Source organism: Lipotes vexillifer, unplaced genomic scaffold (assembly GCF_000442215.2).
Source record: "Lipotes vexillifer unplaced genomic scaffold, Lipotes_vexillifer_v1.1 scaffold1545, whole genome shotgun sequence".
NCBI classification, from domain to species: Eukaryota; Metazoa; Chordata; class Mammalia; order Artiodactyla; family Lipotidae; genus Lipotes; species Lipotes vexillifer.
This window is the reverse complement of record NW_006789763.1, coordinates 159,017-168,709: the sequence shown is the minus strand read 5'-3', so window position 1 is coordinate 168,709 and position 9,693 is coordinate 159,017. Positions and strand designations below refer to the sequence as shown.

At 48.8% G+C, this 9,693-nt stretch overlaps 1 pseudogene; it reads right to left on the bottom strand.

The window, feature by feature from the left end:
• Window positions 1-9,020: 9,020 nt before the first annotated feature.
• Window positions 9,021-9,693, bottom strand: part of LOC103076840 (zinc transporter 9-like) — a 35,090-nt pseudogene continuing 34,417 nt past the window's right edge.

Below are 9,693 nucleotides of genomic sequence, written 5' to 3'. Positions count from 1 at the left end.
ACTGTCGTGGCCTTTCCCGTTGCCGGATGCGCAAGCTCAGCGCCCATGGCTCACGGGCCCAGCCGCTCCGCGGCATGTGGGATCCTCCCGGACCGGGGCACGAACCCGTATCCCCTGCATCGGCAGGCGGACTCTCAACCACTGCGCCACCAGGGAGGCCCTGAGCCGTATCCTTGAGCTGTTTTGCAGATACCGAGACCCCCACCAGGTGGAGAAACTCAATGCATGCCGACCACCACCACGTAGACCCCAGACCAGCTGGAACCAGAAGGTTCATGATGTTGACTCCCAAAATACCACCTGATACCTCACCACCAACCAATCAGAAGGATGTCCACAAGCTGATCACACACCTGCGACCCTCCCCCTCACTTTGCCTTTAAAAACTCTTCCTGAAAGCCATCACGGAGCAGACCCACTGGCTTCCTCGCTTGGCCCTGCGGTAACTGCTGTACTTTCCGTCACCACAACCTGGTGTCAGTGGCTTTGCTGCCAGACCCGAGTTTGGTACAGTAATAGGTTTCTGTCTTTAATGCTTTTCTTTATTTTTTTCTCCTTTGAAAAGATCTCCTTCCTCCCTCCTGTCACCTTCCCGTCCCCTCCCATCTCCAGTTCCCCCCCCAGGCCGTGCCCCTCTCCGGGTCCCATGGGGACACATGCGTGGTGCCTGGGCATTCTCCCCCTCTCCTCACATCCGTGCCCTCGCTGAGGTCTAAACCAAACAGGGGCACTGCACACCTACTGTGAGCTGGCGTCCTGGTGGGCCTGCAGTGCCTTCCCCACTGATGGCTTCTGGCTCTGCCGGGGGCATGCCCAGCCCAGGTGTCTCCAAAGCCTCAGCCTCGCTCACTGGCTCCCTGGCAGCTCTGCCCACCTCAGAACGCACCCCAGTGGACCAGGAGGGTCACGTGCACCCTCCCCAGCCAATCCTACTTCAGGGATGGGGATATTTATGCTGATTGGCCAGGCCTGATTCCCTGTTCTCTCCTGAACCAATCACCGTGCTTGGTGGGGGAGGGGGCATGCAGTGATTGGCAACTTCCTGAGTCACGTGCCCCATCCGCGTCACTCCATCTAGAAAGGCAAGACGTGACTCCCCAGGAAGAAAGTGAGGCCACGTGTTTAGAAGGCGCCCCCCAGAACGTGGGTGCAGGGACGTTGAGACAACAGCAAGCACCCACTGCTCGCACGCCGAGAGCGCTTATCCTCCCTGCCATTGCTTTGGTCCTAGACCCCATGCCAGGTGCTGGCCATGCTCCTGCATTACTTTTTCCTGAGCGCCTTTGCGTGGATGCTGGCGGAAGGGTTGCATCTCTACAGCATGGTGATCAAGGTCTTAGGATCAGAGGACAGCAAACACCGCTACTACTATGGGATAGGATGGGGCAGGTGGGGATGGGGCGGGGCAGGTGTACCTTCATTTTCAGGTCCTTCGGACCCCTCTGCCCCCAGAAGGGCAGGAGAGGAAGGCGAGTTGGACGATTGAAGGCAAAGACCTCTCGGTTTGTTTGTCTGTCTTTGTTCTTGTCCATCCTGAGGAGTCCCGGTGAGTACCTGAGGCCTCGTTTCCTGCGGGAGGGTTGGGCTATGTAACTGACACCTGGCCTTCCGGCATTTGCCATAAGGAATCTACCAGACGTTGGAGACCTGCTATTTATTTCTTATTGTCTCTAAGTAGTTTTAATTTTCACAGTCCTCATTAAGCAAGAAGATAACAGGTTTGTTTTATGCTTTGAGCTGGCAAATATTTCTTTGATGAGGAATCGTAGGTAAAATACACACACACCCCTCTGGTTTTCCTGGGGTAAAATAGCTTCATTATTCTCCTGGGAGGATAGAAGAGGGAGAATTTGGACTTTGAAGGGCAACTGTTGGGGGGGGGGCGGGGGCGTTCCTGGAGGAGGGGCCCCTAGAGAGAGAGGGAAACTCCTGGGAAGAAAGAAGGGGAGAATGGATGCAGGTAGACAAACTGTCTCTGCCACATTCTGCATTATCTTATTGCTTAAAATGTTTATATCTTTTATTGAAAATTTGAATCTTCCTTTTGCAATAGATGTGCTCCTGACAAGGAAGGGGTTACTATGATTTTTAGCAGTTGTATGACAGCCAGGACGGAGCAGAGTTAGGAAGACGAGGGCCTTCTACGACCCTCCCGCTGATCGCTTCAGCTGAGGACTGACCCTTAATCAGTGGTTGCAAGCCCCCATGTCCACTGAGACCAGACAGGGAAACGGCTGCGTGGAGAACAGACCTGCTTGAAAGCATGCAAGTTAAAAAAAAAAAAAGGCTGAAACTTTGTTGAGTCCACACAAAGCAGATTAGAGGGCTGGACCCAGCAGTTTGCTGACCACCCTCATTTCTGGGCAGTGACAGCCTGGTTTGCAAACTCCACAACCAAAATACACGTGCAAAAAGGAGATGTTTCGTAAACTGAAGCACTCACAGGTAGCAAAACAGACCTAACCAACTCTTAGGTTTATTTATTTCATAAATTCAAATTTTTATTTTCTTGGTGGAGACCCCAGAAACCCCCCTGTAAATCTCTCCCTCTAACCAAGGTCCGTGGAAAATGTCAGCATTTCCAGCAAAGTGGCCACACTCCTTGGGCTCCCGACAGCTCCCCCGCCTCCGTCGCCATCCCCACGGGCCCATTTATCACAGGTCCGGTGGGGGGCGTGCAGCAGCCTCAGGAGCTCGGGCGGGTGGAACCTTGGATGACGTGGCATTGGTGCTGAGCTCGGAGGGAAGTGGGTGATCATAGAACACGCTGGAGCTCCCCAGGGCGAGTAGCTGAAGTCCGTGAAGCTGGAGAACTTGGATCTGGGTTAGGATCCCCAGAGAAACACACGTGGAGATAAAAGGTATCTGGACTTGAAGTTACTTCCTCCCACTTTCACCTCGTCTGGGAGTCGCTGGCCAGCGCTGCAGGGGTTCTTCAGTGCGGTCCCCACAGGCCTCGCTCTGGGACGTGGGTTTTCAGAGCATCTGTGCTCCTCTCTTATCCCCTCCCTCACCCCACAAGCACCACAAGCCTCAGCAGACTCAGTTATACTGAGCTGGGCGCCTTCGTGGGGCTCACCTCGCCCTGGCCCCTACGGTGAGGGGCACCCACTTCTCACAGCCCGTAAGACAAGGTCACAAGACAGTGACCTGCCAGCTCAGTCCGGCCTGTTTGATTTCGTCCGCACAGTGTTTGAGAAGCAAATGGATTAGATGTCGACACTTAACATCTGGTTTTACTTGAGCAGTTGTAAGACCTGGCACCCTGGACTCTGTCCCTTCCTGATGGCACTTGGCTGGAGCTGGACAGCGCATGTCACCACCCCAGCCCCTGGAGGACACCAAGCCTGCAGGCCTGGATGTGAGCTCCCTGCAGGCAGAGCGCTAGGCTGGTTTCTAGCAGCCTCCATCCATCTTCCCGCCAGCTTCCCCTTAATGAATTTCATCAGCGGCTCAGGAGCTGTGTTCTTCGCTCTGATTGGGCTAGACTTGGCTCTGGGCCTAAGAACAGACAATCTGCAGGCGGCTGGCCTCTCTCTACCTGCAGTTATTAATTAGGAAGGAGGTGGAGGCTGACCCAGGGCACCAGGAGGTCACCCTGCGGGGGGGGGCCCTCGGAGAGGCCGCTTCTCCGCGGATTTCCTCCCTGCTCTTACCCCGCCCCTCAAACCGTCTGAAGCTGGCGGGAGTGGCACCTTCAGATGCCAGGCCCCGAGCAGGCGAGTATGCGGTGGGTGGAGGTGGATGACAAATACACCCTGTCTTCTAGAATGTTCACGAGGAATCCAGGAGAGGACGGCAGTGGTGAGCACACAAGAGTTTCAATACCAGCATAGTGCACACCAACCTCAGCTCACACACTCAGGAACGGAAGAGATGTGTGTGCTTTATTTTCTTCTGTGATACTACCTTATTTCTTTCAGAAGCTCATGTTCAGCTGGAAGATGGAATTTAATCAGCCAATTCTGGATCCTACCAGGAAGATTTATTACACAGTGCCAAGATAAGTGAAGGCGCATCCCAGGCTGTATTGTGCTGCAATAGCAAATAACCCACAAAATCCCAGTAGCTTGAAACAGCCAATTTTTTCTTGCTCACACTTCATGTCTTTCATGAGAATCAGCAGGTTCCACTTATTAAGCAAAAATCTCAATGAAGAAAGCACAGTCTGATCCCTTTGAAAAGTTTCTATTTTCAAAGGTGAAAGCTTGAACTCCCCAAAATATATTTCATTAAGATGGGACCAGGATTCTGAAATTTTATGAACTGCCTTGTTGGTATCTCACAGTTCAGAAGCTGGTAATAGACAAAAAGGAAATGGGAAAGCGAGTTAGTTAATAATAGTAGATTATTGTAGGGATTAGCTTCATGCCTTGAGTGACTTATTTTACGTACACATGGAGACACCTCATTTGGTCCTCACAATAACCTAAGGAGGAAGGTATTCATTACCAGTTTTCGCAATGAGAACATGAAGTCTCAGAGGGGTTTAATGAGTTCCCTAAGGCTGCACAGCTGGTCTGGGGCTGGGAAAGGAGCCAGGTGTTGCTTGCCTCCAAAGCCCACTCACTGTTTTCTCCATCCTGCTCCCATGCTCCTCATTCTGCCATCTGTGGAATTTTTCTTAACATACACACACTCATCTAGTCTCTAGCTGCTGTAGCTTTTTCTGCAGCTGTGAGTTCGAGGAAAGATCATCCCAGTCTCTACTTTCTATTGAGTGTTTGGGCCAGTATTTTGCTGCTACCCTCAAAGCTGCAGAGAATATCTTTGTACTTAAGTAGGACAAATTATAAGCACAATACCTGGTACTTAGTCCTTGATAAACATTCATTACGTTGATACGTTCATCTAGGTCCAGGTGTCATTAGCAGGGTTACACATGCAGTTACATATTTTAGATGCTCTGTTAGTTTCTCCTTATTCTCATCCATCACCCTCCACATCCGTCACTTCATCACATCACCATCATCATCATTACCTTCACTATCACCGTCATCACGTTTACAGCTAACATCTGTTGGGCACTGCTGTTTGGTTGTGTGCATACTGGGCTGGGTTAAGAACTTTGTGTGTATTTTCTTATTGAGCCTCCCCCCACGATCACTTGTTGAATGAGTGAGTTCATTAACTCACCGACGGTCAGTAGGGATCTTAAGACTTGGCTTTACTTATCTTAAATATGATACATCTGATAATTCTTCCCCCTCCATCATCCTCCCGCTAGCGTTCACTGAATGCTTATTGTTTACCAAGAATGATAAACTACTTATTAGTTCTTACAGTGACATTTCGTGGTAAGGACTGTTGTCACCCCCATTTTACAAATGAGGCAGCTGAGCCTCAGAGAGGTAAACTGACCTGCCCAACGTCACCCAGCTCTGGATCAGCAGAACCTGGGTTTCAACCAGGGAGTCTGGTCCCACATTTGGGATCAGATAGGACCATCCCACGGCCTCCCTGACGCACAGGCCACCGACATGCTGACCTGGCCTCTCATCCTTACACAGATTATCTTGCAAGTATCTGGAGACACAGAAAGTAGGAGGATGGTGGGACAAATTCGTGGTCATCAAATCCTACTATGGGAGAGTCTTGCATTTGTATATGGTCAGATCTGGGGAAAATGCGTCTGGGCTACAGACACTCTGACTTGGCACAAAGCTGGCTGTTACTCAGAAGAGTCTGTGAGGCATCAGCTCCAGGCATTTAGCACCTTGCCGGGAAGCTCTGTTTTCCGTTTCCCTTTCATTGCAATTTCAAATTTTTAATCAAGGTAGACTTGTGAGAGTCTAAAATTGTCCTCACTGCAAAGGATGGGTGGTGTTCTAGACAGAGAGGACAGGAGGGGTTGAATTCCAGGTGGAGGTAAAAGAAAGCTACATGTGAGATGCTCAGGCTGACCCTATAATCATTCTCAGTTCCCAGCAGCTCCAGCAGAAGCCCAAAGAGCAGCTGCGGTTGGTGCGAGTGGGGTCCTGTCCCTCCCCTGCGGGTCCTGATGCTCTGATGCTCTGGAACCCCCTGGGCTTCATCTATGCAGGGTTTCTACCCGCAGGAGCCAAACTAGTTGGATCAGTGAATGCCCAGTGTCAGTGCTCATCAAGAATAGGTGCTGGTTCCTCCTGGCTCCTTTGCTTTGCTCCAGAGATGGAGGTCTCAGCACTCTCAGGGGTTAGTCACAGTATTTCCAGAACGTGTAGCTGGGTCTGTGCTGCACCCATGGAATCCAGCAGCGTCCACGTGATGGAGTCCTTAGGTTATGTTCCCAGGAGCAGGGCCTCAGGGACATCAGCTTCCTCATGCAGCGGAAGCTGTGGTCTCAGCTCTTTGCACCTGGTCAGGCACCAGCCCTGCCCCTGGATCCAGTCTCTTCACGCTAGACTATGAATGCAGTTGCATATCAGCTCTAGACCCTGGGCTGGGGTTCCTGAGCCCTTCACTGGCAGAGGGAGCAGAGGAAGAGGCTGCTGTGCTCAGGGTGGCCGCATCATTTATAGACCTTGGAGGATGCACTACCTTCTGAGTAACTAGGGTGGGTTGTTTTCAGAAGTAAAGTCCGATTCTCAAGTCAATTTCCTCAGAATTCACCTGTGTGTGTGGAAGTGGAGAAAGTCCTATTTTAGATGTGTGCTCTCCAAGACAAACTCCCCAGATAACTGGGGTGGGGAATGCTGCATATCTGCCTCCCTGTTTGAGGTTCATAGACATATTGGCTTATAAATGCCTCTAAGCTACGCAGTGTCATCTGGAAGAGACAGAGGAGGGTTCCCTATGGTCAGGCCAGATTTCCCAAAGCTGTTTTTGAATATAGGGCCCTTTCTTTGCGGAATGACTGATAGCTAATCCAGAGTAAGTTTTAAAAACTTTTTTCTCAGTATGAGAGCTTTCTTCCAACTCCCAATCCCCAAACAGACTCTGACATGGCATTGATAAATACCAGGCAGATTTATTCTGTCTTAATTCAATGTCAAGTGGCAGAAACTCAACTGAAAGTAGCTCGTATAACAAAAGCACCAGGGTGATGGCTTCAGGCACGCCTGCTCTAGGGACTCGAGTGACATTATCAAGATTTTTTCCATCCTGCAGATCTGACTCCTCCATTTGTGCCTTGGCTCTCCCCATGTAGTATCAAGATAGCTGCTTGGATCTGAGTGTCACTAACATTTGCATCTTCTTAGAAAACTCAGCTGCTTCTTTCTCAACCATTTAAATGAAAAATCCAGGACTGAGTCTCATTGGTCCATCCAGTGCTACACGTGCATCTTTGGGTCAATCTCTGGCAAGAGATTTAATGATTTAGTAAGCTGGGTTTGGGTCACATAGCCATCTTAGACCCATGACAGGAGTCAGAAAACCTGACCACATAGAATGATGATGGCTCTGAGGACTTCCCTGGTGGTCCAGTGGTAAAGAATCTGCCTTACAATGCGGACGCGGGTTCCATCCCTGGTCAGGGAACTAAGATCCCACATGCTGCAGGGCAACTAGGCCCACGTGCCACAACTACTGAGCTTTCACGCCTCAACGAGTGAGCCCGCGTGCCGCAAACTATGGAGCCCGCGCCCCCTGGAACCCACGCGCCACAACTAGAGAAGAGAAAACCTGCACACTGCAGCTAGAGAGAAGCCTGAGCGCTGCAGCTAGAGAGAAGCCCGAGCGCCGAAGCGAAGAGTGGTGCACCCGTGCGCCACAACTAAGATCCAACGCAGCCAAAAATAAATAAAAAATAAATCTTTGAAAAACAAAACAAAAAAACAATAAAAAAGGCTACAGTCTTCTTAAAAAAAAAAAAAAAAGAATAATGGCTCATCAAGGAAAATGCAGGCTCAGTTACCTGAAGAAAGTGGACCAAGGGAGCAGATCTGTAACGGTGCCTGCAGACCCAGCAACACCGACAGAAACCCATCATCCTTCAAGTTCCAGGTGACCTCACCTGCTCCACTTGTCCCCCTTCCCCCACAAGCCATGGCTCTAGACTGGCAGATTGCTTCCCATCACTGCAGAACCACGCCTTTTCCAGGTCATCCATTTTGCCATGGAATCATTCACTTCTTTATCCTCGCGCACGCGTGCGTGCGCGCGCGTGTGTGTGTTGTGCGTATGCGTGCACAAGCATGTGAACGCAGGCACCTACCTGTTTAGTTGCATCTAAGCTCTTAGGAGACTTGTATCTCATCTCACATTTGCCCTATGACCCCCAACTGTTAGATTAACCAGGGAGATGGTTTTGCAAATATTTTCTCCCATTCCATAGGCTGCCTTTGCATGTTGCTGATTGTTTCGCTGTTCAGAGCTTTTTAGTTTGCTGTAGTTCCACTCACTTATTTTTGATTATGTTGCTTGTGCTTTAGGTGTCATATTCAAAAACTCATTGCCAAGACCCATGTCAAGGAGTTTTTGCCTGTTTTCTTCTAGTTTTATGGTCTCAGTTCTTATATTTAAGTCGTTATTTATTTTGAGTTAATTTTTGTGAGCATTATAAGAGATGGGTCTAGTTTCATTCTTTTACATGTGAATATCCAAATTTCCCAGCACCATTTATTGAATAGACTGTCTTTTCTCCATTGAGTATTCTTGGCTCCAGCTTTGTCCTTTTTTTCAGGATTGCTTTGGCTATTTGGGGTCTTTTGTGGTTTCATATAAATTTTAGGATTTTTTTTCTACTTCTGTAAAAAATGCCGTTGGAATCTTTTTAGAAATTACATTGAATCTAAATGTAATTAAAATGAGAATTTAATGACATTACTAAAATGAGAAATTATGAACGATGTAAGTAACCAAAATGTTTCCTGTTGAAACATGATTTCCAAATTGATTCAACCTGTCATATGTCTCTTAGAAGTAAGAAATTGTTTTAGTTCTGTGGACTGTTGAATTTTGCTCTTTATATAAATATTTCCTCTATCTTAAAACAAACCAAAATGGCTTCTGAATGGCATTGACCCCTTCAGTGTGGGAAAGTAGTCTTGACAAACTTGCTTCCAAGGCTCCCTCCAAGGTGATTCATTCCATCAAGCCTATAGTATCTCCAAATCGACATGTCGAACCTCAGGATTTCGTCTTTTCAGTTCCTTCTCAAGTCTATCTACCTCACCTCCTAAAGTATCAATAATATTTTCTCCACGTTTAAGCGTAAAGGTCTCTAGTTCTCCAAGAGTCTTCACTTCTTGAATTTCTTGTAGCATTTAGTCAAACTCTTGTTTTTCCAAATATGATCTCGTAACAACTCGTCCATCGAAATCCACTTCTGCCTTAAATCTTACGTTCCCGAATCCTACGTCTGTGGCTTGAACATCACGAATTGCCCTTACCGTTGGGTCGTCCTCCAGGAATTCAAGTAAGAACGAGTTGTACTTGCTCTGGCTGGATGGATCGCCCTAAGAGTGCTTCTGTGTTAGTGTAGATGAGGAATGCTGAGACCACACCTGATAAGGTGCCCACACCCAAGGAACCTAGGCTGTCATACAGTGGATTGCCTGGTGTAGAAGTGAGGCCCATACAAGTGGCTGCTATTGTCACTCCCAACACGGCTGCAGTATCCTCCAATAATATAACATTCGTACTAGGATCACGACTTTCCATTGCATACTTGGAAAATGACATTTCTCTGGCCCGAGCACACTTACGGAGCTCATTTACAGCAACAAGGCTGGGGCAGGGGAAGCAGATGCTGAGAATCCTGGTTCCTGC